This window comes from Sorex araneus, chromosome 3 (genome assembly GCF_027595985.1).
Source record: "Sorex araneus isolate mSorAra2 chromosome 3, mSorAra2.pri, whole genome shotgun sequence".
In the NCBI taxonomy this organism is placed as follows: Eukaryota; Metazoa; Chordata; class Mammalia; order Eulipotyphla; family Soricidae; genus Sorex; species Sorex araneus.
This window is the reverse complement of record NC_073304.1, coordinates 76,620,311-76,646,970: the sequence shown is the minus strand read 5'-3', so window position 1 is coordinate 76,646,970 and position 26,660 is coordinate 76,620,311. Positions and strand designations below refer to the sequence as shown.

The 26,660-nt window shown below is 42.0% G+C and overlaps 2 non-coding genes and 1 pseudogene across 2 annotated transcripts; all 3 read right to left on the bottom strand.

The window, feature by feature from the left end:
• Positions 1 to 114: 114 nt before the first annotated feature.
• On the bottom strand, positions 115 to 1,434 carry LOC101536935 (nucleophosmin-like; annotated as a pseudogene).
• Positions 1,435 to 3,127: 1,693 nt separating this feature from the next.
• TRNAP-AGG (transfer RNA proline (anticodon AGG)) lies at positions 3,128 to 3,199 on the bottom strand. The gene has a single exon. It is a non-coding gene; the product is annotated as a tRNA-Pro (tRNA).
• A 314-nt stretch (positions 3,200 to 3,513) lies between these two features.
• Positions 3,514 to 3,586, bottom strand: TRNAT-UGU (transfer RNA threonine (anticodon UGU)). Its single transcript has one exon. It is a non-coding gene; the product is annotated as a tRNA-Thr (tRNA).
• Positions 3,587 to 26,660: the final 23,074 nt, after the last annotated feature.

Sequence of the window (26,660 nt, the reverse complement as noted above, 5' to 3'; positions counted from 1 at the left end):
TTACCAGACAAGGCAGGGAAAGTTCTCACTCTGCATAAAAAGGACAGCCAGATATCAGCTGTTACAGAAATGAAATAAAACAAAAAAAAATAACAAACAATTTAAACTATTTTCTTAAAGAGACTTCCTCCATTGCCAGATATCTTGAATAGCCTCCTGATTGGTCATCCGGAAGCAATTCTTTTTTTTTTTTTTTTTTTTTTTTTTTTTTTTTTGCTTTTTGGGTCACACCCGGCGATGCACAGGGGTCACTCCTGGCTCATGCACTCAGGAATCACCCCTGGCGGTGCTCAGTGGACCATATGGGATGCTGGGATTCGAACCCGGGTCGGCCGCGTGCAAGGCAAACGCCCTACCCGCTGTGCTATCACTCCAGCCCCTTTTTTTTTTTTTTTTTTTTTTCCGGAAGCAATTCTTTACATAATTGCTGAACTTGGCTTCCACCTTGGTACAAGAACCACCTTTTTCTATACTTGCTTGCATTTTTGCCTTAATGTCTTCTACAGAACTGGGTCCTTTCGGTGTTTTAGGAGTTTTCTGCTTTTTTTTTTTTTAAAGATTCTTGATTTGGGTGTTGGTGGTTTTGAGTCTTTTCCATTCTGGTTTGACTTTTATGTATTTTTGGTTGGAGTATCTCATATAGATTTCTTTACTGGAGCTTTTTCTTCCGTTTCCTCATCATCAAAGTCGTCATCATCATCATCATCATCATCATCATCATCATCATGTCATTATCATTGTCATTGTCTTCACTCTCATCTATAGCAAGCTTTACCTTTTTTTCCTGTGGAACCTTGCTGCCGCTCCCAGGAGCAGAACATTTTCCAGATATGCTCAAGAGCTTCACATCATCATCCTCTTCATCTTTTGACTCTGTGTCTTCCTTGACAAAGTGCTGCCCAGAGATATGCACAGGCCTGGAACCAACCGCACTTCAACTGCAGAACCACTGGGGGTGTGATCTCAAAGCCCCCCAGGGAAACCGTTGGCGGCACAGACATTTTCAAGGTTGCCAGTGTCACTTTAATCAGATGGCCTTCATAATTCATGGCTTCTGCTTCAACAATGTGCAACTCATCCTTTGTACCAGCCCCCAAGCTGATTGTTCTCAAGACAGCTGGTGTTCATTTGCATCATTATCCACTTTAAAAATGATAATTTGTGTGTGTGTGTGTGTGTGTGTGTCACACCCAGCGATGCTCAAGGGCTACTCCTGGCTTTGCACTTAGGAATTACTCCTGGTGGTGTGATCAGGAGACCATGTGGGATGCTGGGGATCGACCCCAGGTCGGCCACGTGCAAGGCAAGCGCCCTACCCACTGTGCCATCACTCTGGCCCCTAAAATGCCAATCTTTGTCCGTCTTCAGTTCACAACTGAAAAGGTAGTTCTGGGACCTGAGGGGGCTCATGTCCATGTCCATCGCATCTTCCATGGGGTGGTGGCACACTCTTAGGTGGTGGTGAAGGTGAGCCGAGACATGCACCACTGCAGCGGAATCGCACCAGGGACCCCCCTACTCTTTTCTCCTTTCCCTTCCTTGAAATTCCTAGATATTAGTCAATAAAGGATCAGACATTGTCTGCGGAAGACTAAGGTTTAAAAGGGGGGAAAGCGTATATGTCAATATTCTATGCCTATATATGCAGCTCTGTGTAATTCTAAAAATTACACAAACACAGTTCAGTAGTTTCTGTGGGAGAGAAGCCTGAACTGGGGATGATGTGGAGATATGAAGCCCATATGGGCTTTTAGTTAGGAATGAAATCCCACAGCCATGGCTTGATTCCTTTGATACAAATTCAATCTCAGTCTTTTCAAAAGCCAGAAATAAATACCTGTTAAGGTGCTTCTACACACCAGCACAAGTGGCAATATCCAATCATTACTTACAACATGTTCTGTACAACACTAAATGCTAAGGGGTGGGAGAAAGGTGCTATATATAATCTTTGGCTTGAGAAGTTCATATTCTAGTAAGATGTGGGGAGGAGAGGAGTGACAAAAAAAAAGTAGCAAAATAAACGTAGACAATGTTGAGTAGCAATGAGTCTTGTGTAAACAACAATGAGAATAGTCACATCTAGGGATTATAACATATATTCAAAATAAACCCCAGCTGTGACTATTCAACAATCCAGTCGACCAAAAGCTTACATTTGGTAGACTGGGAAAACCTGTAAAGGTGATCAGAAGCTGCCCCAAATGTCACCGTCCCTCTCAGAGAGCCCGGCAAGCTACTGAGAGTATCCTGCCCGCACAGCAGAGTCTGGCACGCTACCCGTGGTGTATTTGATATGCCAAAAACAGTAACAATGACAGTCCTGATTCCCCTGACCCTGAAGGAGCCCCCCAGTACTCCATCCAGCTACACCAGCACATGACAGGGTCGAATGGGGATGTTACTGGCGCCTGCTCAAGCAAATCAATGAACAGCGGGATGACAGTATACAGTGATATGTTATATAATCCAAAAAAGATGTCTCAAAAGAGGTGGCATTTCTGCACAGAAGGCATAAGAGAAGAGGTTAGACAGTATCCATGTATTTGAGGAACAATGTGAACTCTAGTGCAGCCAGATGGAAGTAAGGGAGGGAAGGAGAGAGGAGTAACCATAAACCATGTAAGAACTCTTAATGGCCAGCATATATCACTGTTAAAATGATCATTGTAAGGTTGGAGAGATAGTACAGTGAGTAGGTAGTTTGCTTTGCACTTGGTAAACTGAGATTCAATCCCTGGCATCCCATTCCCTAAATCCACCATGAGTAAACCCTTGAGCACTGCCGGATGACCCCAAAACCAAAAAATAACATACATACATACATACATAAAGATCACTGTGTTAGTGTAAATCAACTCCTTTTTCCTTTCCAGGAAAAAAAAAAAAAAGATCCTTAAATTTAGTGTGTCTTTTTTTTTTAACTTAAAAATTTTTAAAGCTGTTTTCCCACACATCATTTTACTTAACTAAACTGCAATTAGGAAGGGAAAGTAAACGTACTATTTCTACTTTACACAAGAGGTCAAGAAAATGACCTGCAATCCCCACCTGCAACCCCCTTCCACAGACTACAGGGTTCCAAAGACTTAAATCAATAGAGGAGCCTTTGGGGGGTTTAAAACTAGGGCTCGTCCGGGATTTGAACCCGGGACCTCTCGCACCCTAAGCGAGAATCATACCCCTAGACCAACGAGCCATCTCATGTACGGTGCTTTTAATTATATCCCAAGTTCATTCACGTCTTTAAAGCACTTGCAGAAATATGCTTGAGTGCTTCCTATTGGCAGGACGCGAGCTTGTTTAACCAGCTAGCACCAGCCCCAAGCTGCAAGTCATTTATTAGTTCCTTACAGTGTCTACAGACACGGGAAGCAGCCCAGCCGGGAAACTCGCGGTCTCATTGTCTCCCCTGAAAGGAAAACAAACGCAAGCAGTCTCAATACCTTCTCAAAGTCTTCCCTGCAGGAGGGGAGATCTGCCTGCGATAGCCGCAGAAAAAAACCACAGCGTAGGCTCCAGCGAGATTTGAACTCGCGACCCCTGGTTTACAAGACCAGTGCTCTAACCCCTGAGCTATGGAGCCCCGACTTAACGCCTCCTTCTCCACTTCTCACTTTATAGATACACACAATAAACGTACCATATGGAAGCCCGAATTCTAGCGCTCTGCTACAAAGTTGCGTTTTTCTCTTGGAACCTTGGAACTTGGAACCCAGTGCTTTGAGCTAAGCCACTGCAGACTCTCCTAGTCCCTGGCATCTTTGCGCTTCGCTGAAACAGTGCGTGCTCTGGCTCTAGTGTGTAGACGAAAGAATCGGGATGTTTGGGTGCACAGGAGACCCTCCGGAGAAATAACAGCCACTGGTAACTGGTAGACGGGGAGATTATGATGTAGCCCCTTCTGTTAGAACAGCAGTAAAATAAACCGGGAAGGGGTAGGGGCATGGGAGGGGAGGAATGGCATGCAGAATTTATCTCATGGTTTCGTTCTTTCTGAATCCAAGACGCCAAACATTTAAACTTCCTTTTGGGGGGAGGAAAAATAGAAAAAAAAAAAAAAAAGGATCAGTTTGAAACTGTAGCAACTAACACAACTAGGAGCAAAACAAAAAACCAAAAACACGGAAAAACTCCAAGTGGCTAAAAATAACTCAGTTATAGAAGAATAGATTACAACAGCACGTATTTCAGAAAAAAAAATTTTTTTAAGACTGTTAATGTCTTTCCTTTTAGATAAGACCGTTTTGGGAGTAAGTACAAACAAGATGTCTTGCACGCTGTCAAAATGGGTTGGATCCCTGGCACTACCTGGGAGTCACCAAGTCGGGACACAAGTGATCCCCGAGCATAGACCCAGGAGTATTCCCTGAGTGCCACTGGGTGTGACCCAAAACCAAACAGACCAAACACCCTAAAAGTACAAGCAAGAATTAAGGCATTTGTCTCACCTGCTGCTGAACCCCAATCCAATCCCAGGTCACCTGTTACCCTGAAGGGAAAAGGAAGAAATTAATGATTTGAGAATTAAAGCTAACATTGCTGCATTATTTTAGGGATGTTCAAGTAAATGCAACACACATTACAAAGCCTTCTTGTTCACAATCACATAAAATTAAACTGCTTTTCCTTCAGTTATTTGATATTATTTTCAAAACAATCTCCCTTAGAAAATTATTGTATTAGTTAAGCCTCTTCATTCTTGCTATGAAATTAATTTCATTCATATTCTTTCCTTAAAGAATGATGGACTCATTGAGTTTCAAAGAATAATTCCACTTAATTCATTAGAGAAATTTCCTGCCAGCAGATCTACCATTAGTATATTATCACCATTGTGTCTACCCAAAGATGATGACAGCTATTGGAAATTGTAAACTTGTTTTGAAATTTTGTGTTCATTTTACAATATGATACAATTTATACAGGAATTTTAAAGGTGCTCCATATGCATATAATCAATTTACTTCAGAGATCTCTTAGAAATATAGAGTAAACATCTAAGAATCACAACAGAATCCTCCATAGCTCTAACTCCAGCAAAGATATTCTAAAAACCCAGTACAAAGAATACTGGGGCCCACTTCTGGTATAACCGGTGCCTCTGTTCATATCTGTGCCAGACCAGTTGTTAAGCATATAATAAATACTGGAAGCTCAGTATTCATATAGATTGCCCTTTTCACTGCCCCTGATACTACACAAAATTTTCATTTTCCAGCTGAAAGACCTACTGGCCAGTTAAGCAGAATAAACTGGATTTAAATCATGTCCAAGAATAAGCAATCATGAAGGTCATTGCTATGTGGTCATAAGGGTGTTTCAGGATTCTTTGATGGATTGAATGGAATACCCAAATATGAAGTGCCTCGAAAATCGAAAATCGACAGAATTTTAGATTGAGTCTGTCTTCAGCAGGAAGGATCTGCAGGAGGGAAATCCATTCTGTTATAGCACTTTTGTTTGCCAAATCTAAAGAATATAACAAATCCAGCCTGGAGAGAGAGAGCAGCAAATGCAATTGTCAACCTGCTGCTTTTAGTTAAAGCAACAACTTTAGGACAAGACCTGTAGGCAATGCAGGGCGATGTGTGAGTGCTGTTTTGTTGCTCCAGAAAGTCAGCAGCTCTAATGCTCCACCCCACAGCTTTTCCCTGGGGTCCTTGGAATTCTACCTAAATTCCTTTTCTGTATTGAGTATCCCGCCTGGCAAGCTACCCATGGCATATTCGATATGCCAAAAACCATAACGATAGGTCTCATTCCCCTGACCCTGAAAGAGCCTCCAATCATTGGGAAAGATGAGTAAGGAGAGGCTGCTAAAATCTCAGGGCTGTGAGGAACAGAGACGTTATTGGCGCCTGCTCGAGTAAATCAACGAACAATGGGATGACAGTATTGAATGCATCTCTCCCAAAGATTCAAGGGTAAAAGCCAACAGGAAAAAAGGGCATTAGGGAGTAAGAACATGAACAGATTTACTTCTATCTGGCATGAAAATATATGTTTTAAGAATTTTGTTTTTATTTTTTAATAATATTGTCTTATGAGCTACTATACAAGAACTAAAATTTTATTTGACCAAAAAATTATTTTACACGAGTTTATTACTGAAAATATAGCCACAGATGAGAGTATTAGGGGCAATTGTGATTTATGGGGCCTCAAGAAGGAACCAATTTTACTTGGGCTTTTCGACCATACAGCTACTCTTCAGTCAATATTTCAATATTTTGTTGTTCTCTATGACATTTTGCCAAGATTGCTAGGTTTGTAAGAAATCCGTAAGTTCATATGACTCATTGGATCTTTAATTTTCATTGTGTAAATGAAAATCATGAAACCACTAACCTTGCAACATTTTAAGGTGGGAAATTTCTCTTCAGATGAGGCTATGAAGTCATTTCAGGCAGATGTTCTTGGTTCAGTGGTGAATACAGGAGAAGTCTGACCTTAAGGTCCTCAGGTGAGGTGACCTGCTCCAGGCAATTAAAGCCCCCGGTCTTTCCCAAGCCTGGCAATAGCCTCCTTGCAGTTTCCTGAATTACAAGACTTTGAAATGTGAAGTGACTGTGAGTCTCTCATTTGCCTATATAAGGCCTTTCACTCCAAGGTAACCATGATTATCTCTCTGCTATTTATTAATTTGATGGGCAGGGGAGGGAGAGGGCCACACCCAGGACTTTTTCCTGACTAGCTCAGGGGACCATATGAGGTACCAGGAAAAGAACAGGAGGGGGTCACATGAAGGCAACACTTTACTCTTTAGACTATTTCTGGCTCCATGATTGTCTCTTAGGACCTAGGAAAGGCATTCTTAAGGACATTGTAAGGAGGCTAACTTATTTTTTCGGCAGATCGGGTGGGGCCGGAAAATCACATCAAACTTTAATGGAACCCAGCTATAAAGAAAAACAAAATCTGGGACCAGAGAGATAGTGCAGTGAGTAGGGTGCTTGCCTTGCATGTGACTGACAGGTGTTTGCTCCTTGGTATTCGCTATGGTCCCCCTGCATCCTCTTCCCCCCACCACCATGTACTTCCAGGAGTGATTTCTGAGTGGAGAGCCGGGAGTAACCCCTGTGCATTGCCTGGTGCGGCTTAAAAAGCAAAGACCAAAACCACCAAAATCTCCTCCGCAGGAAATGCCCACAAAGAGGACAAAAGTCTATACAAAACTAGTTGGTGGACTTTTTTTTTTCAAGATTCATAATCCTCCAACCCCAACTCATAGTGGGCTTCCCAGATCTCACCAAAAGAATGTCCTTTTTTTTTTAATTGAATATTGTGATTTACCAAGTTGTTCATAATACATTATTTCAGGCATTAAATGTCCCAACACCATTCAACTGAATGTTTTATAACTTAATAGGTCTGTGAAAAGATGTTGAAACTAAAATTCTAGATCTATGTAATGTGCTACTTCATTCTTTGAAAATTAATTATTATGTTTGTGGTTTTATGAGTGTGTGTATCTGTATGTTTCATGATTGTGGTTTCTTGAGTACATGTGTGTAATAATTATAATACATGCTAACTTTGTTTCTGCCATAGAATTACCTCCAACCTCAAAAAAACAAAAACAAAAGCAAAAACAAAAAAGAAGTAACTAAAATATAGAAAGAGCCCACGGAATGGGAAAAAAATATTTACCCAATACCCATCAGATAGGGGCTTAATATCCAAGATATACAAGACACTGGTAGAACTTTACAAGAATAAAAACCTCCAACCCATAAAAAAATGGGGAAAAGAAATGAACAGAAACTTCCTCAAAAAAGAAATTCAAGTGACCAAAAGGCACAAAAAAAAATGCTCTACATCAAAAATCATCTGGGTGATGCAAATCAAAACAACAATGAGGTACCATCTTACTCCACAGAAACTGGCGCACATCAATAAGAACAAGAACAACCAGTGCTGGCACGGATGTGGGGAGTAAGGGACTCTCCTTCGTTGTTGGTGGGAATGCTGACTGGTCCAGCCTTTTTGGAAAACAATATGGACGTTCCTCAAAAAACTAGAAATTGAGCTCCCATATGACCCAGCTGGGAATATATCACTCCTGGGAATATATCCTGGAGATGCAAAAAAGCACAGTAGAAATGACATCTGCACCTTTATGTTTATTGCAGCACTGATCACAATAGCCAGAATCTAGAAAAAACCCAGGTGTCTGAGAACAGATGTCTGGTTAAAGAAACTTTGATACATCTACACAATGGAATACTATGCAGCTGTTAGAAGAGATGAAATCATGAAATTTGCAAGTAAGTGGATGGACATGGAGAGTATCATACTAAATGAAAATAAGTCAGAGAGGGACAGATATAGAATGACTGCACTCATTTCTGAATATAAAGTAGCATACAATGAGACTAACACCTAAGGACAGTAGAGATAAGGGCCAGGAGGATCATTCCACAGTTTGGAAGCCAGCCTCATGTGCTGGGGAAAAGGCTGTTGGGATGAAGAAGGGACCACTAAGTAAACGATGGTTGGAGGGACCACTTGGGATGGAAGATGTGTACTGAAAGTAGACTAAGGACTAAACACGATTACCTCTTAGAATCTGTATTCCTGGGGCTGGAGAGATAGCACAGCGGGTAGGGCGTTTGCCTTGCATGCGGCCGACCCGGGTTCAAATCCCAGCATCCCATATGGTCCCCTGAGCACGGCCAGGGGTAATTCTTGAAGGAGTAACCCCAAAAAGCAAAAAAAAAAAAAAAAAAAAAGAATCTGTATTCCAAATCATAATGCTCAAAATGAGAGTGAGAGAGAGAGAGAGAGAGAGAGAGAGAGAGAGAAGGAATGTACCTGCCACAGAGAGAGAGGGTGGGATGGTGTGGGTGACAGGAGGGACACTGGGAAAAATGGTGGTGGAAAATGCACTGGTGGAGGGATGTGTGCTTGGTCATTGTATGACTGAAACGTAATCATGGAAGTTTGTAACTATCTCACGATCTCACGTTGATTCAATTAAAAATATAAAAGTTAAAAAAAGAAAGAGAGATTATCTCCAGTCACAGAGCCATCAGTGCACCCTAGGACAATCGGTTTCTGGTCACAGACCACCACCTGACCCGACCCTGCTCTCCGTGCTGCCCCCACACTCAGGTCTTTCTAAGCAGACTTCCCCACACTCAACCTCCATCCCCACCCCCAGAATTTGTCTGGCGACTCTTCCAGATTCCACCAGCGATGCCGGGGAGCTAGAAGGACCTTCATCCTGGGTGAAGATGCAGTAAAACTTTTTCTTGATGCGCTGGGGATCCCCAACTCTGCAGTCCATTAGAACTGGATAAGACCTGAGAACCTTCGGACCAGGGGAATAGAAGAAAGACCGTGGGTTTTGGGGGTGGGCTGGGTGGGGGGCTGAGGAGTGGGTGTGGAAGATGGGGAAGGGCGGGGCACTTAAGGTTCAGAAATTTCGATCCGATCCTGGGAGGATTTCTGGATCTACCCAGAAAAGACCCCATCAGAAGCAGCACAAAAAAATACAGGTCCTTTGCGCCGAGCTGGGTGCGTCGCCGCGGGAGACCACACGAACCGCTGTTGAATCTTCCTCTGCTCCTTTGCAAAGAGGCAGCAAGGAGCGAGCGCACCGGGACCCGCTCTGCCTGACTGGGGACGCTCACGGAATGTAGCCTCTGTCTCGGGGGTCCTCTTGGGTCAGTGAAGGGAAATGGCCCAGGCGCTGCAGCAGTGCGCTGCGCGTGGGTCTGTCCAAGAGTGCTGAGACCCTCTTGCTGGGAAGCACGTGTGAAGGTCTGCAGTGAAACCCAAGACCCCTTTTCCATGGAACATGCAGAAATCTGAGATGAAGGGCTTCTTTTCAACCCGTGATTGTAGGCCAGATCTGTGAGTTTAGAAGGCAACTCTGGATCTGGACTCCAACCGGCAGATCAGTCGTCTGAGACCAAGGATTCAACAGCAAGGGACTTTTCAAATTCAGTCTTCTCTAATTACCTGCGATAAGTTGCCAACTTGCCCTCACCCTCCATTTTGTTCGGTGTCGAACTGCTTTTAAAGAAAAGATAGCAATTTTCCTAAGTCTCGTGTTATTTTCTAACTCACTTCCCAGGCTTGTGGGAATGCAATAATTTCTTCCTTTCCCCAGGTTTATTCAGGTCTCTTGGGATGAATGAAATTGCTATCGGAACCTCACTAACTAGGAAGAACTTTAAAAAAATGTTGGGCTTATATAGTGGAGATAAATTGTCTAGAGTTATAATACCCCTTCTCTTTACTCTGGGGTAGCGTGGCCAAGTGATCTAAGGTGCTGGATTTGGATTCCAGTCTCTTTGGGAGTGTGGGTTTGAATCCCACTGCTCTTAGTATGCGTGTTTTAGATCTGTCAGTGGGTGTGTTTCAGTCTAATTACAAATCCAAACCACTGAAAGTGGAGTAATGATCACTTCCTGTATGCTCATATATAACTTCCAACCTTGATCCTTCAATCAAATTTAATTTTCATGCTTAAAGTTTTCTGCTTGTTATCTTCTGCTTGTCTATTTGCATCCCCTCCCAGAAACTTGTATCTGATTTGGAGGTGGGGGCGGGAAGGAAGGGTTTGGGGCCACACCTAGGGTGCTCAGGTCTTATTCCTGGCTCTAAGCTTAGGGATCAATGACTCTTGGAAGTGCTTGGGGAAAATGGGATGCAGGGAATGGAACTCAGGTCAACCATGTGGGTTCTTCCCTTTTACCCATCTCCAACCAAGCAGTATCATGGAGTCCTAAAAATTTCACCTTTGAGGTTCTCTTTTTCTCAGAAGAAAATAGAACCTCAAAGAGAGAAGGCATGGCTTTTTTCTCTCAGTGCCACATGAAGGGAAAGAACCTCTTTGTATTGTGAGTAAGTTGGACATTGTTGATATTTCTATAAAAGTTCCTTCCTTTATAACTTGCATTTCTTGGGGGCTGGAGTGATAGTACAGCGGGTAGGGCGTTTGCCTTGCACGCGGCCGACCGAAGTTCGATTCCCAGCATCCCATATGGTCCCCTAAGCACCACCAGGAGTAATTCCTGAGTACAAAACTAGAAGTAACCCCTGTGCATCGCCGGGTGTGACCCAAAAAGAAAAAAAAATCTTATAACTTGCATTTCTTGCATTACTGTCCTTTTATTCACAGAGCAATTGTTCTGTCTCCTTCAATGACTCCCTCCTTCCTGAACTTTACTTTTAAGCAATATAGCAAGATTCATTTAATTTTTTGTATGTGTTCTTTTCCCTTAATAACTCAAAACCCATTAATTCACATTTCTTGAGTGAGTCAAACTACATTTACTGTATGATCAGACATTTTAAAAATAACCTTTGTAGTCGCACACACAAACACAAAAAGACCTATCAGAAAGCAGAATTATATAGACAGCTTCACAGTTATTCAATTAGAGTAAGATTCTGGACATTGGCTCAGTACTGACTACAGTTAAGCACAGACTGGCTCTTTGACTCAGAATCCACCCTGCTACTTAAGGACTACAAAGCTACATGCTCCCACAGCACTGAGGACGCCAGCTGAGCGAGAGGGCACGGCCATGCCCCTTTAGTGAACATCTTCGTGCTGCAGAATCATTGGTGAAGCCAGCTCTTTGCTTGGGAGGCTCCAACGCTTAAGTCCATGCTTAAATCTCCATATGCGGAGAAAAGCAGGTCCTGGACCTGAGGAAGGACGGTCAGAGGCAGCCTGGGATGGATCTGGGACGCCTCTGGATGAGCCTGCTTGGCTAGTCTGGAAGAAGTCAGGCCAGAAAGGCTGCAGTGGGTAAGTTGGCAGGACCCTGAAGCGAATTTACTCTTTTTAGCAAACCCAGGTGATAGGATCTTCTCCCAGAAACCCAAGGAAGCGTATTTTGCCCCTTTTTACTGCAGGGTACAAACACCTAGCTCACTCCTCCCCCACTCCCACGCCCCCACACTACCCCCAAGTCCTGGTGATATAGGGGCATGTAAAGGGTGGCTCATGTGAGTGGGGAGGAGAGAAAGATGGTCACCTTTTCCCACTCTGCCTCTGCCACCTGGGACCCGCTGGAAAGATTTGGACTGGTAAAGTCTGCAATGAGCCCCTACTCGGCACCAGCCTGAGCCCCACCAGCCCCCATAAGGTGGCCGTCAAGACACACCTGAAGTCCGCTTGGTCTGCCAGCCACGGGAGTTGATTCCCACCACCCAATTTCTCAGGAACTCAAGGACTCAGGCTGGAGCAAGGATTCGCTCTTTACAGGAAAGGAGAGGCCAGTCCCAGGCCTTACCCAGGGTATTTGGGGTTCTTGTCTCTCCTGGCAGAAAAGAATTTCAGGAGTAGACAACCAGTGAAGTAAAACAGATTTTATTTGGAGGGTTTTTGAAGGAGTGGAGGGAAGAGAGAGTGAGAGAGAGAGCAACACTCTCAGGAGAGAATGCGGGCTTCTCTTCTCAAGGGTGGAGAGAGCCCCTACACACATTCCAGCATTAGACACAGAAGCATGAAAGTACACATTTCAAGAGGGGAGACGCGGGTGACACATGTGTTTGGTCAACAAATGTCCTCGGCCACATGGGTGCAAGCAGCACATGGGCTTGGGCAGCATATGCGCACCCTTCCTCTGTTCAAGGTGGCTTTTATAGGTTTTTTCCAACCTGCCCTCACATGGGGCTTCTACTACATAAAAGTCCATTGCTAGGGTCGTTGCTAAGTGGCTAGAATTTGGTGCGGCCTTTAAAACTCTTTTTCTTGACCTTTGGTCCTGCTGGATCTTCTCTGGGCTGAATCACTCAAGTTAATTGGATTAAGGGAGAGGTCTGAAGGTTTTCAAGGAACTTCATGGGGAGGGGTCCAATCTCCTCAGGGTTTGCTGAAGGTCTTATCAGGTCTCTTCTGTATCCACAGGGGGGATCAGCCTTAGAATTTTCCTTCCCAGAAGTATTGTTGACCTAAGTTTCATTGCCGAGGACTTTTCCTTGTCTACCTGCCTACAACACTGGGACCCCAAATCCCAGAAAGAAATCACTCACAAATGCTTTCTTTCTTCAACCAATCTCTTTCAACAGTGTACCCACCAAAAAAAAAAAAAAAAAAAAAAGGGGGAACATTCTCTCTGTGCAGCCTGGGAAAGAAAACATGATCATCTCAGGCTTCAGCGAAGTTCTAATTCAGGATCCTTGATTTACAAGTCTGAAAGTCTTAAAGCCAAATTTATTGCTAACACCTAATATTGAATCCCCTAAATTGAAAAAAAAAACCCTGCAAATAACATTTAGATCTTAATAAGACCTAACAAATGCTTTAAAACAAAAAAGAAGTATGTTTGGGAGGAAGCAACTCTTTCATTTATGAGAAAGAAGGATGGATGGGTCTGAGCAGGTCTGAACCCGCCCATGGTAAGTCAGTGAACATTGAGCCTCAGTCTCAGGCCAGACACACCCACCAGCTTTGGTGACTGGAGATGGGGGTGGGGGGCACTCATGGGGCTCCATGGACCTGTAAGAAGGAGGCAGAAAGGTAAGGGGAAATGTGGCCTTAGCATCCTTGTCTCCAACCTGCTTGGACTCCATATAACCCCAACCAGGTTTGGCAGCTCCACTGCCAAGTGGGGTTCAATCCTGACACTTCCTAAGGTCCACTGAGCACCACTAGAAGTACCACAGAGTGTGGCTCCAAAACCAAAACCAAAACAGCTAAATAAATAAAAAGCTCCGGTGCTCACAGATGAAGGCAGATCTTTGAAAGGGAGGTGACTTTCTCAAGTTCCTTCAGGATCAGACTAAGGGCCTCACATATGCGAAGTACATACTCCACCACTGAGCTGCATCCCTGGTCTCACTTAACTTCTTTTAAATGTGTCTTGTCTTTTCTTTCTGGGCTAAATTTTACATAATATTTTTCTTTCTTTTTTGAGAAGTCAAATAGGTTTGTTTAGGAACGTGAGAGGAGACAGAGAGATAGTCTCCTAAAGGAAGGGAAAGTATGCAGTCCAAGCTGGTGTGCCAGTGACTTCAGTAAAGGGAAATTGGACACCTAAAGCAGAGGGGTGTGGGTGACTCTGAGATAGTGCTTGAGTGCTTTCTTAGTATCTATCACAGTTTTTTTTTTCCCCCTTTGGGCACATCCAGTGGTGTTCTGGACTTATAGTACTAGCTATGAGGCTTATTCCTGGCTCTATGATCACTTGTGGTGGGGCTTGGGGGACTATATGAAGACCATATGGGGTACTGAGGGGGAGTCAAAGCCAGGTTAGGTATGTGTGGGGAGCCGCCTGCCTATGTAGGGTCCTAAGGTGGACATAGCCCTGGGAGCTGCCTCAAACGAGGGCCAAGAACACTGTGCCAAGTATTCTTGGCACTCTGTCCTGCCACCCCAAATAAGTGGAGTGGCCATTGTGTCGTCAAACTAAGCCCGTAGAGAAGTTAATAGTTCACTACTCAAAGTCTGCAAGGATGTTAATAAAAAATAGATGTACTTTGATTCTACGGAAATTACACCTATTGCAATTATGGGAAATCACAGAAATAATAATAATGTTTTTCTGTGTATTATTGATTTAGGAACAAGTTGTTTTTCACTATACTATGTTCCTCACCTTTGTTATGATCATAAGCATGTGTTCTTTGTAACAATCATGAATCACTATGAATGATGATTTTACCTGCCAAGTTCCTGATAGAGATGTATGCTGCTGAAATAAAGATCTATGCTGTGGTTCCATCAGAACTCAGCCCTCTCAATACTTGTATTGTCTTTTTAAGCCTCACCTTCCCTCTCGACTGGTTCAACCGTTGGCTGGCCTGGCAGGTATGTGCAAGGCATGTACCCTACTTTCTGCATCTTTCTAACTCTTTTAGGTAATTTTTGTTTGTCTGATTTTTTTATTTTTGTACTATAACCGGCCTTGTTCAGGGGTTACTCCTGGCTCTGCACTCAAGAATTATTCCTGGTGGGCTCAGGGGACCAAATGGTGTGCTGGGGATCAAACTCAGGTTGGCTTCAGTCCCACCTTAGGTAGTTTTTAAGATACTATTCATCCTCTCTCTGGACAACTTTCTAGAATAACAATAGAGGATTCTTTTCCCTCTCTAATTATTGGCCCTTCTGTTGTAGGCTGCTTGGTTGTTGGACATGGAGCGGGACAGGAGCAAATCCATCATGCCTGGTTCCTGCTTCACGTCTTGTTTTACTTAAACCTTTTTTTTTTTTTCTTAAAACCCCCCTTCTCCTCCCTGGCCATCTGTGAGGGAAGGGCATCTGGGCTGAAAACTCGGCCTTGGCAAATAGTTTCATAACCACTATCCGCTATCTATAGAAGGGACACAGACAGGGCGGGCAGCCGCCAGAATGTTCTGAAAACATGTCTAGATGAGCTATCTGTAACTATTTGGTTGTACTATTTGAAATTATGTTTTCTTCTGAATCATGAAGCTTGCATTTTCACTTATATTTTTGTTAAAATTCGTAAGTGCGGGCTATAGTGTAAGCAGATGTAAACATTGACTATAAAACTTGCTGTTTCTCCCTTGTTCGGGGTCTTGCTTTGGCCTGCATGCCCGAGAGCTCGACCCCAGCCAGCTGGCTTAATAAACTCCACTTGTGTGTTACATTACTGGATGAACTCTTTGTGTGGATTCGGAGAGGGAGAAATTATCGATACCAGATCCTAACAAGGTAAAGCAAACTGACCTTGGTAATGACCTGACCCTGGTAATGTACTTTTGAGAGATAGTAATAGGGGCTAATAATACTAGGAATTGCGCCACATTTGACAATGCTCAAGGGTTATTCCTGGCTTTGTACTCACCCCTGGTGGTACTCAGGGGACCATGTGGGATGCCAGGATCAAACCTGGGAGGGACATGCACAAGGCAAACTCTCTACCTGCCCTACCAGCTGTACTATCACTCTTAAATAGGTTTTGTAGCACTGAAGTAGCCCAAAGACATAACGACCAGATTCCTTTTGACATGCAAATCCTGAGCTCTTTGGGAGGAGAAACTGAGGCACCACTCAGATACAGAAGTCCAAAGACACACCAATAGAAGGGTAGACCCTTCAATAAAGGAGTAGCTACATAAGAATCCATGGGAGTATGAAAAGACCATCAACAGGCTTACCTGCCACAACACTTCCCTGTAATTATGTTTTATGTATGCAAAACTCAGGCAACTCATTTTGAAGAACTGTATAAAAGCTCCTTCCAAAAATCATTCGGGACTTGCTCTTCAAGCCCATGTTCTCCCTTGAACACAAATCTTGTTTACTTGTCTCTGTCTCTTTGCTTGGTTTTTATCATTGTTAGGGTGCGGATTGAAATCTCCCTATAACGACAAAGAGACTCCAGAGACTGCAAACAGCAAGCAGGATTTATTGTAAGACTGGCTAGCCAGGGTCCAGCCACCTACATGGACACGCAGGTCCAGCAGGTTGGGCAAGACCCTGAGCTTCTCCAAAGGAGATCTTATATAGGCCTTCCCCGGCCTACAGCAGAGCCCGCGCATTTCATAGCCAATAGATTTGTAATATTGCAAACTTTCTTAACCAATCCATTTAAAAGGACATCACTCTTTAGCCTATGGTTTTAGAGATCGGTATTCGCGCCAATATTCAGGAATGTCCCAGTTCTGGGGGCAGTCCTGGGTCCTGTGATATGGGTCTTGTGATATGAGTCTTGTTATCTGGTCTGACCACCACCCTTCTTGCGACCCAGGGTGCCTGTATCCAAATTCCTTGCTCAGGGACAGATAGATACAATGCCGGCTCCTGTAAAAAGAGTCTAAAGAAAGCTAAATAGATTCCTGTGGTCTGTCCTCACAATCATTATGGAGAAGACCACGTTCTCTCTAACATGTACTTCTCCCTCTCTCTCCTCTCACATCTTTCTAATAAGTTTCAGTAAAAAACAAACAAACGAACCTTTGTTTCAGGGACTGGGGTAAGGTGCTTACAGCAGGTAAGGTGCTTGCCTTGCATATGGCTGACCCAGGTTTGGTCCCTGTTGGGGCTGGACTGAGCTATCAGGGTGAGCCCATGTAGACTGTACTGTACTACAGACAGGAACATAGGGACCCATGAAAACGGGCGAGATTTCTTGTGTGTCCTGACTGGTTTGGATGAAGCTAAACATTTTCCCCCTTCAAGCTGCCTTCAGAAAATAATTTCTGTATATTGAAAAGAGCAGTTTTCCTTCTCTCACAGAAGCCTGGCTGGTCTTTGACATGCAGAACTCAGGTGCTAGCCAGGCCTGACCTTTGAGATTGCAAAATGCAGGCGCGGGCCCAGCCTAATCTTTGGGATGTAGATTTCAGGTGGGGGCCACTTTTGTCTTTGGGATGTAAATCCAAGTGCTTTTAGTCCAAGAAAGGTTTCAGTTTTGGTTTTGTATCTTCTTTTTGGAGGCCAAGATTACTGGCCTGCAGATGCAAGGAAATAATGCATATTCTACTGCCTCAATGTTCTTCCTGTAACTTCTTTTGATGCCTTTGGTGACGTCACTGTATTGCACCCTTTAGAGGTACCATGATCAATAAAAGGAGATCCATGAGGCCCTCTGCCTTTGCCAAGAGCCAGAGCAAGCCTTGGTTCTCCATGAGACATATTTCTTCCGCGTTCCTTATCTCAGCGCCTCCGACCGCACGAACGTTCATGCAACAGGTCCCCAACACCCCATATGGTCTCCTGTGTACCACCAGAATTGATTCCTGAGCATAGAGCCAAGAATAACCTCTGGGTATAGCTGGGTATGGCTCCAAGAGAAAGAAGAAAGAAAGAAAGAAAGAAAGAAAGAAAGAAAGAAAGAAAGAAAGAAAGAAAGAAAGAAAGAAAGAAAGAAAGAAAGAAAGAAAGAAAGAAAGAAAGAAAGAAAGAAAGAAAGAAAGAAAGAAAGAAAGAAAGAAAGAAAGAAAGAAGAAAGAAAGGAAAGAAGCAAGGAAGAAAGAAAGAAAGAAAGAAAGAAAGAAAGAAAGAAAGAAAGAAAGAAAGAAAGAAAGAAAGGAAGGAAGAAAGAAAGAAAGAAAGAAAGAAGAAGCAAGGAAGGAAAGAACGAACGAAAGAAAGAAAGAAAGAAAGAAAGAAAGAAGAAAGAAGCAAGGAAGGAAAGAACGAACGAAAGAAAGAACGAAAGAAAGAAAGAAAGAAAGAAAGAAAGAAGAAAGAAGCAAGGAAAGAAAGAAAGAAAGAAAGAAAGAAAGAAAGAAAGAAAGAAAGAAAGAAAGAAAGAAAGAAAGAAAGAAAGAAGAAAGAAAGGAAAGAAGCAAGGAAAGAAAGAAAGAAAGAAAGAAAGAAAGAAAGAAAGAAAGAAAGAAAGGAAGGAAGAAAGAAAGAAAGAAAGAAAGAAGAAGCAAGGAAGGAAAGAACGAACGAAAGAAAGAAAGAAAGAAAGAAAGAAAGAAAGAAAGAAGAAAGAAGCAAGGAAGGAAAGAACGAACGAAAGAAAGAACGAAAGAAAGAAAGAAAGAAAGAAAGAAAGAAGAAAGAAGCAAGGAAAGAAAGAAAGAAAGAAAGAAAGAAAGAAAGAAAGAAAGAAAGAAAGAAAGAAAGAAGAAAGAAGCAAGGAAGGAAAGAACGAAAGAAAGAAAGAAAGAAAGAAAGAAGAAAGAGGCAAGGAAAGAAAGAAAGAAAGAAAGAAAGAAAGAAAGAAAGAAAGAAAGAAAGAAGAAAGAAGCAAGGAAGGAAAGAAAGAGAGAAAGAAAGAAAGAAAGAAAGAAAGAAAGAAAGAAAGAAAGAAAGAAAGAAAGAAAGAAAGAAAGAAAGAAAGAAAGAAAGAAGCAAGGAAGGAAAGAAAGAAAGAAAGAAAGAAAGAAAAGAAGCAAGAAGCAAGGAAAGAAAGAAAGAAAGAAAGAAAGAAAGAAAGAAAGAAAGAAAGAAAGAAAGAAAGAAAGAAAGAAGAAAGAAGCAAGGAAGGAAAGAACGAACGAAAGAACGAACGAAAGAAAGAAAGAAAGAAGAAAGAAGCAAGGAAAGAAAGAAAGAAAGAAAGAAAGAAAGAAAGAAAGAAAGAAAGAAAGAAAGAAAGAAAGAAGAAAGAAGCAAGGAAGGAAAGAACGAAAGAAAGAAAGAAAGAAAGAAAGAAGAAAGAGGCAAGGAAAGAAAGAAAGAAAGAAAGAAAGAAAGGAAGGAAGAAAGAAAGAAAGAAAGAAAGAAGAAGCAAGGAAGGAAAGAACGAACGAAAGAAAGAAAGAAAGAAAGAAAGAAAGAAAGAAGAAAGAAGCAAGGAAGGAAAGAACGAACGAAAGAAAGAACGAAAGAAAGAAAGAAAGAAAGAAAGAAAGAAGAAAGAAGCAAGGAAAGAAAGAAAGAAAGAAAGAAAGAAAGAAAGAAAGAAAGAAAGAAAGAAAGAAAGAAGAAAGAAGCAAGGAAGGAAAGAACGAAAGAAAGAAAGAAAGAAAGAAAGAAGAAAGAGGCAAGGAAAGAAAGAAAGAAAGAAAGAAAGAAAGAAAGAAAGAAAGAAAGAAAGAAAGAAAGAAAGAAAGAAAGAAAGAAAGAAGAAAGAAGCAAGGAAGGAAAGAAAGAGAGAAAGAAAGAAAGAAAGAAAGAAAGAAAGAAAGAAAGAAAGAAAGAAAGAAAGAAAGAAAGAAAGAAAGAAAGAAGAAAGAAGCAAGGAAGGAAAGAACGAAAGAAAGAAAGAAAGAAAGAAAGAAAGAAAGAAAGAAGAAAGAGGCAAGGAAAGAAAGAAAGAAAGAAAGAAAGAAAGAAAGAAAGAAAGAAAGAAAGAAAGAAAGAAAAGAAGCAAGAAGCAAGGAAAGAAAGAAAGAAAGAAAGAAAGAAAGAAAGAAAGAAAGAAAGAAAGAAAGAAAGAAAGAAGAAAGAAGCAAGGAAGGAAAGAACGAACGAAAGAACGAACGAAAGAAAGAAAGAAAGAAGAAAGAAGCAAGGAAAGAAAGAAAGAAAGAAAGAAAGAAAGAAAGAAAGAAAGAAAGAAAGAAAGAAAGAAAGAAAGAAGAAAGAAGCAAGGAAGGAAAGAACGAAAGAAAGAAAGAAAGAAAGAAAGAAGAAAGAGGCAAGGAAAGAAAGAAAGAAAGAAAGAAAGAAAGGAAGGAAGAAAGAAAGAAAGAAAGAAAGAAGAAGCAAGGAAGGAAAGAACGAACGAAAGAAAGAAAGAAAGAAAGAAAGAAAGAAAGAAAGAAAGAAGAAAGAAGCAAGGAAGGAAAGAACGAACGAAAGAAAGAACGAAAGAAAGAAAGAAAGAAAGAAAGAAAGAAGAAAGAAGCAAGGAAAGAAAGAAAGAAAGAAAGAAAGAAAGAAAGAAAGAAAGAAAGAAAGAAAGAAAGAAAGAAAGAAGAAAGAAGCAAGGAAGGAAAGAACGAAAGAAAGAAAGAAAGAAAGAAAGAAGAAAGAGGCAAGGAAAGAAAGAAAGAAAGAAAGAAAGAAAGAAAGAAAGAAAGAAAGAAAGAAAGAAAGAAAGAAAGAAAGAAAGAAAGAAGAAAGAAGCAAGGAAGGAAAGAAAGAGAGAAAGAAAGAAAGAAAGAAAGAAAGAAAGAAGCAAGGAAGGAAAGAAAGAAAGAAAGAAAGAAAGAAAAGAAGCAAGAAGCAAGGAAAGAAAGAAAGAAAGAAAGAAAGAAAGAAAGAAAGAAAGAAAGAAAGAAAGAAAGAAAGAAGAAAGAAGCAAGGAAGGAAAGAACGAACGAAAGAACGAAAGAAAGAAAGAAAGAAAGAAAGAAAGAAGAAAGAAGCAAGGAAAGAAAGAAAGAAAGAAAGAAAGAAAGAAAGAAAGAAGAAAGAAGCAAGGAAGGAAAGAACGAAAGGAAGAAAGAGGCAAGGAAAGAAAGAAAGAAAGAAAGAAAGAAAGAAAGAAAGAAAGAAAGAAAGAAAGAAAGAAAGAAAGAAAGAAAGAAAGAAAGAAAGAAAGAAGAAAGAAGCAAGGAAGGAAAGAACGAAAGAAAGAAAGAAAGAAAGAAAGAAAGAAAGAAAGAAAGAAAGAAGAAAGAGGCAAGGAAAGAAAGAAAGAAAGAAAGAAAGAAAGAAAGAAAGAAAGAAAGAAAGAAAGAAGAAAGAAGCAAGGAAGGAAAGAACGAACGAAAGAACGAACGAAAGAAAGAAAGAAAGAAAGAAAGAAAGAAGAAAGAAGCAAGGAAAGAAAGAAAGAAAGAAAGAAAGAAAGAAAGAAAGAAAGAAAGAAAGAAAGAAAGAAAGAAAGAAAGAAAGAAGAAAGAAGCAAGGAAGGAAAGAACGAAAGAAAGAAAGAAAGAAAGAAAGAAAGAAAGAAAGAAAGAAAGAAAGAAAGAAAGAAAGAAAGAAAGAAAGAAAGAAAGAAGAAAGAGGCAAGGAAAGAAAGAAAGAAAGAAAGAAAGAAAGAAGAAAGAAGCAAGGAAGGAAAGAAAGAGAGAAAGAAAGAAAGAAAGAAAGAAAGAAAGAAAGAAAGAAAGAAAGAAAGAAAGAAAGAAAGAAAGAAAGAAAGAAAGAAAGAAGCAAGGAAGGAAAGAAAGAAAGAAAGAAAGAAAGAAAGAAAGAAAGAAAGAAAGAAAGAAAGAAAGAAAGAAAGAAAGAAAGAAAGAAAGAAAGAAAGAAAGAAAGAAAGAAAAGAAGCAAGAAGCAAGGAAAGAAAGAAAGAAAGAAAGAAAGAAAGAAAGAAAGAAAGAAAGAAAGAAAGAAAGAAAGAAAGAAAGAAAGAAAGAAAGAAAGAAAGAAGGAAAGAAAGAAGGAAGGAAGGAAAGAAAAAGAAGGAAAGAGAGAAAGAAGGGGCTGGAGAGATAGCACAGCGGGTAGGGCGTTTGCCTTGCACCCGGCCGACCCGGGTTCAAATCCCAGCGTCCCATATGGTCCCCTGAGCACGGCCAGGGGTGATTCCTGAGTGCAGAGCCAGGAGTAACCTCTGTGCATCGCCAGGTGTGACCCAAAAAGCAAAAAAAAAAAAAAAAAAAGAGAGAGAGAAAGAAAAGAGAAGAGAAAAAAAAGAGAGAAAGAAAAGAGAAGAGAAGAAAAAGAATTCACCATTCACTGTTTTGCCTCCTCCTGAAATTCTTTTCTGTGAGACAAAGGTGACGGACCCAAAATGCCTGTGCTGAAGTTAGGAGCTAGGCAAGGAATTTCCCTGAGAGTTCATGGCTGAGGTGAGTTGAGTAGAGGTGGAAGTACATTTTTAAATTTGTTTGTGGGTCATATCTAGCAATGCTTAGGAGTTACTCCTGGCTCTACACTCAGGAATCACTCCTGACAGTTCTCAGGGGACTTATGGGATGCTAAGGATCAAACCCAAGTTGGCCATATACAAGGTAAGTACCCTACCTGCTGTACTATCACTCTGGCTCTGCAGGAGCACTTTTTTCTTGAGGCGACCTCCTGTACTCCCCACTTAATGAGTCACCAGCAACACTTGGATTCCATTGAGTTCTCAGAAATCTTGTAGAATAGAAATTCTAGAAGCATTACTAACAGAATCAGATGAAAGCATTATTACTGCCAGGGTCGAGTGAAGCTTCAGGACCTTTTCATGCTAATAGGCATTCTGTCAGTTTTGGAGCACAAGCTTGTGGTTGGTGTGCTTGATACCTAAATTTTTAATTTTATTTTTAATTTAAATTTTTTGATATCTAAATGTTTTAAAAACAGTCTCCATATAGATGGACTCCAACATGAAAGTGTTCAATAATAACCACTGAAAAATATTCCAACAAATAATACAGAAAAGAGTAAATCAAGTCTCATATGATCTTTCCTTGGGATCCCAACCCTTTGAAATATTGTCTCTTAGATCTTCTATACAAATACAAAAGTATACCAACCAAACTACAAAATTTGTTCTTATTTTCATCAAGACAGAAATAATAGATTTGTTAAGCATATATTTATGAGATTCTTCTGCAGATGCAATGACCATGAATTCCTCAATGTACACCTGATGATTTGTACTTTTTACACTGCAGGTGCTGCAGAGTCTTATTCAAATATGCACTATCTTTACTGAAAAATATTTTAAAACTTTAACCTATCCAGGAAACATCACTTTTTTCAGATTAGAAGTAATACCAGAGGAAATATGCTTAATTAATTGAATCACAGATTAAAAAATGAATTTGGTTAGTCTAAAGATATAACTAAATGAGATGAACACTTGTTAGTGGCCTGGATTTGATCCCCAGCAGCCTTGGATGCCAGAAGTAACTGTCTAGCACTGAGCCAAGAGTAGCTGCTGAGTACCACCTGGTTTGGTCTAAAGATAAGAAACAGGGCCGAAGTGATAGTACAACAGGTAGGGTGCTTGTCTTGCATGCAGCCAAACCCAGGTTCGATCCCCAGCATCCCATATGGTCCCCTAAGCTCCTCCAGGAGTAATTCCTGAGTGTAGAGCCAGGTGTAACCCTCGAGCATCACTGGGTTTGACCCAAAATGCCAAAAAAAAGAACCCAAATACACAAATATACAAGCAAATTTTTGCTACTTTTGGGAAATTAAAATTTTTAATCCAGTAAAGAATCCTGGCCGGCAGGCATCACGCTCTAGAGAATGCTCCAGACCCCCAAACGAGCCAATAATACTAGGGTGTACCAGATGGAGCAGGTGCAGTTTCTCCACCTTCTCCATATGGAATCCTGGTGACACTGAGCTTCTACCAACATGGCTCCGGTATGTGGGGACTAGGATTATTTCTCCAGACCTTTCCTGATATACAAAAAAAAATGTTTAGGAACAGCTCCTTCGCCCCTGAACGGCCATGATCCCAGAGGCACACAAACCAATCTCGGAACACAGCGGCTGCTGGCAGGAATGCTCCTGGACTATGAATTACAGCCCCGTGCAGCCCCGGGAGGGGAAGGGGTTTTGTCCCTCGTCTTTTTCCCCTTTGCGGCAGCATGGCAACCACCTCCTTTCAGAGCCAATTGGACAGAGAGGTAGGAGCTTGAAGTGATGGGGTGTGCAGGAACTCTCACAATGTGGGGGGCCAGAACAGCCCTGTTCCCCGCCCAAAGGAGACCCCGAGCAGCAACCCACAAACGTCTCCTCTGTTCCTGATCAGCCATGATCCCAGAGGCACACAAACCAATCTAAGAAATACCTCTGGACTAAAATATCAGAATTTTAAACCCACATGGCTCTTCATTATCAGCAATAAAAAACAAATGATCTAATGATGCCTTTTCAGCAGGTCTGATTGTTGGGGGATAATTCCAAATAATAACAATGGGTTTTCTGTTGAAAAATGAATGTAATCAAAGTAAAGAGAGAGTAAAGTGAAAATCATCTGTCACACAGGCAGGGTGGGGCGTGGGATGCGGGGTATACTGGGGTTCTTGATGGTGGAACATGTGCACTGGTGAAGGGATGGGTGTTTGATCATTGTATGACTGAAACTTAAACCTGAAAACTTTGTAACTGTTCTCACGGTGATTCAATAAAAAATAAATGAATAAATAAAAAAAAAGAAATATTGTCTCTTAGATTTTCCCTCTAAAATCAAAGTTATGGGACTGGAGCGATAGCACAGCAGGTAGGGCATTTGCCTTGCACGTGGCTGACCCAGGTTTAATTCCCAGCATCCCATATGGTCCCCTGAGCACTGCCAGGAGTGGTTCCTGACTGCAGAGCCAGGAGTAACCCCCGTGCATCACCAGGTATGATTCAAAAATTTAAAAAAATTTTAAAAAAAGAGAAGCGATCACCAACTACATTGTAGTCGAAGGCCATGTGGGGGAAGGGAGTTGCGGGCTGAATGAGGGCTAGAGACTGAGCACAGCGGCCACTCAACACCTTTATTGCAAACCACAACAGCTAATTAGAGAGAGAAAACAGAAGGGAATGCCTTGCCACAGTGGCAGGGTGGGGTGGGGGGGAGATGGGATTGGGGAGGGTGGGAGGGACACTGGGTTTACGGGTGGTGGAGAATGGGCACTGGTGAAGGGATGGGTTCCCAAACTTTGTATGAGGGAAGTATAAGCACAAAAGTGTATAAATCTGTAACTGTACCCTCACGGTGATTCTCTAATTAAAAATAAATAAATTAAAAAAAAATTTTTAAAAAAAGAAAGAAAGAAATCAAGACTTTTTTTTTTTTTGAGACAGCAAATACCATCTGGCTGCCCCCATCCTAGATTGCTCCAACCTCTCCACCTCGAGGCTCTTTCTGTTTCCGGTCCTGCCCTGGGGCTGGTGTCCAAAGGCCGAGCTCCAGCCCAGGCAGTCCCTGACCTCTCCAGCACCTTAGAGGGGATCCCCGATACACTGAAAGATTCCAGGCAAGCTTAAGGAGATTGGGAAGATCCTGGGGAAGGGGACCAGGTCAGTTGTCACCTGAATCAGAGAGTGAGATTACTACCAAGGCCAGGAATTGGTTCCATGAAACACTAGAGGAAATAAAGGAGAAATGAAGAAAGAACTTCTGAGCACCAGGAGGGATCACTTGTATCACTTGTCTTCCCATTGATCTTTGAGTTGCTCGAGCGGGCGCCAGTAACGTCTGCATTTGTCCCTGTCATGTGCTAGTGTAGCCCAATGATATCTGCTCGCTCTAGGAACAGGAAGAGCCTCAAACTGTTCATTCAGGGTTTTGAGGAAGAAGTCTGACCACCTCGTTGGTGGGTGGCCACACGGTCTTTTGACGTCCCATGGAATCCAGACGCTAACAGCTCTAGTCCAGCAGTCATCTCTGAATCACATTTCATGTCTGGCCCATCTGCTTTTTGATGTCTTGGTAAACGAGATAGCATCCCTGATTCTTGACCATCAACAGAGGTCAGAACTCCGGATTCCTTCTCTCACTTGAGTGAGACATGATACTCCAAGCATAGCTCTTTCGATTCCTCTTTGGGATACCCTAATAGCGTTCTCATCCTGTTTGCGTAGGGCCCAGGCCTCTGAGGCATACGTTAGTGCAGGAAGAACGGTGGAGTCGAAAAGATATGCCCGGAGTTGGAGGTTCTTCGTCCTCTTAGGACCACTTCTTCAACCCTCTTGAAGGCATTCCACGCTGCTCTCTTCCTCCTGCACAGCTCTGGTGCCAAGTCGTTCCTCATGCTGAGTTCACACATAGCTGCTGCATTCGGAGATGTTTGCTCCATTGAGAGCAAATGGAGCATAAGGAACTAGTTTGTTTTTCATGAGTATCATCTTGTTGAGGTTCAGCTGCAGTCCGACCTTTCCACACTCGTGGTCGAAGTTGGCCAGCATTTGTGCAGCTTGACTAATGTTTGGTGTTATGAGAATGATGTCATCAGCAAAGCGGAGGTGGAGTAGTTCCCAACCGTCTATCTTCACTCCCATTCCAGTTGTTGAATGAGGTTCTCGAGAGTGGCACTGAAGAGTTTCGGTGAAATGGTATCACCCTGCCGAACCCCTCTATTTACATCAATGATCACTTCCTTGTAGAATGGTGAGATCCTGGTGGTGAATCCATAATACAGCTCAAGGAGGATCTTGATGTAAAGGAGGGAAGCCCTGAGATTTCTTCCCTGAAACTCCAGGGTTCCTGCACCCCCACCAATAAAAGCTACTCGGAAAAAAAAAAGGAATTTATTTTCTTTCTCTTTTTCCTTTGTTTTGGGGCCATACATGATTGTGTTCATGAGTTACTCCTGGTGGTGCCTGCAGATGATTTGTGGTACAGGGATTAGAACCAGGATCAGCAGCATGCAAGGCAAGTGCTTTACCTCTAGTACTCTCCAGGCCTGGAATCACTTCTTGTTCATCTTAACATATATTAGCATATTACAATTCCCAGTAACAGAACTTGGTTGGATAAATGAATATTTTGTGTGAC